Raw genomic sequence first — 1612 nt, 5'->3', positions numbered from 1 at the left:
TGAATAAATTCAAAATGGCCACCTAAACAGTTGGCAGTTGACTCAAAAGGCACCCAAAGGACTTCATAAAAGCATGAAATTTGGCACACATGTCCCCTGGGTTTTTTTATTGGACCTGTGGTTTGTAGTTGTTCCAATGATCTTCAGTATGCACTTATTGTATGTCGCTTTGGATAAAAGCATCTGCCAAGTAAATGTAATGTAATCTTATTTCTGTTGGGAACTCTGAAATGTGGCAAACTCTCGGTGCTGTATAGGTATGAGGCATGTCACCCCACCAAACTGTAACTTGGCAGGATGGAATACCTGCCATCCTAATAATCACCCTCCCATACACCTGCAAAAAGAGTTCAATATGCACAACTCTGTGATTGTTTACTTTTCACTGTACACTGGGATTCCATAGTGTAATGGTTATCACATCTGCTTTACATGCAGAAGGTCCTGGGTTCAATCCCCAGTGGATCTCTAATCTCTAATTTATTATCAGTGCTCATACTAGAGTACCTTTAGCATCTCATTCTAGAGATCTACAGTCTGAGCTTCATAATGGGCATGTTAAGCAGGATTTCCATTATTTTCAAATATTATGAAACAACCTTGCTCAACCATTGCTATGATCTGTGTCTGTGCTCACTTCTGCCCAGTCCTTGCTTGCCTTCCTGTATTTTTGAGGTGCGCCACAGGAGAGGCATACAACTTTACTGCAGTAGCTAGGCGAAGCCATGTAAGACTGTGTAAAGATGCAAAAAAATAAAATAATATTAAAATAAAAGCAACAATGAAATCATGTGTTTGTGAATAAGAATGCTTATGTTACAGAATCTTGCCATGCTTCCAGGCAGGCTAGAGCAGACTGAAACCCGCTGGTGCTGTGCTAGCAGTGGCTGGTGTAGGTCAGTTCTATCACCATTAAGCTAAAACTAGTTGCCCTGGAACTTTGCCGCGCATGACAGCAAAGTGGGAGTTCTTGCTATCGGATATGGCACCTGAGCATTTTGGCATACTTGTGACTGTCTCACTGGTATGAATGCAACTGTATTTTTGAAGGAGATATTATTCCAGCAGTCTGCAATACAATGTTACGAAGCTACCAACATGGCTAGCCAGAGTAAAATATCAAGCTAGTTATTTTGTTGGTGCGTGAGTCTTGTCATCTTGGGGGTGTAGGTGAGGTTGAGAATGGAGGAGATGTTTTTTATTGTAAACACAGGAACAAAGCAAGGAACAAAATCCAGCATAGTAATACCTTTAAAGCTGTTATTTCTTAGGGAATCATTGCACAATAAACAGCATGCTAATCCAGGTGTACTAGCTACTGAAATGATAAAAGAGTAAAGGTTTTATATTAACTTTGTTTTGTCCACATCCTCTGTATTGAACACCAAGAGTGTCACGTTGATAATTGAATAAAAACAAATAAATAAAATAAATGTGGAAATATAAAAATGAATCAATATAAATATATAAATAATCAAAAAATAAATGAATAAACTAATCTGTTAATTAATATAGAAACATAAATTCAATTAATTTATTACTTTATATTTTGTCTTGATTTTTAAAATTACTTTTCAGATTTATTTCACATTTATTTATTCATTTATTTCTG

The 1612-nt window shown here is 36.7% G+C and overlaps 1 non-coding gene across 1 annotated transcript; it reads left to right on the top strand.

Annotated features, from left to right (window-relative positions):
* The first annotated feature begins 396 nt into the window (after nucleotides 1-396).
* On the top strand, nucleotides 397-468 carry trnav-uac. Its single transcript has one exon. It is a non-coding gene; the product is annotated as a tRNA-Val (tRNA).
* Nucleotides 469-1612: the final 1144 nt, after the last annotated feature.

The sequence above is a fragment of the Anguilla anguilla genome, chromosome 13 (assembly GCF_013347855.1).
Source record: "Anguilla anguilla isolate fAngAng1 chromosome 13, fAngAng1.pri, whole genome shotgun sequence".
Lineage (NCBI taxonomy): Eukaryota > Metazoa > Chordata > Actinopteri > Anguilliformes > Anguillidae > Anguilla > Anguilla anguilla.
This window is presented reverse-complemented; position numbering and strand designations above follow the sequence as displayed.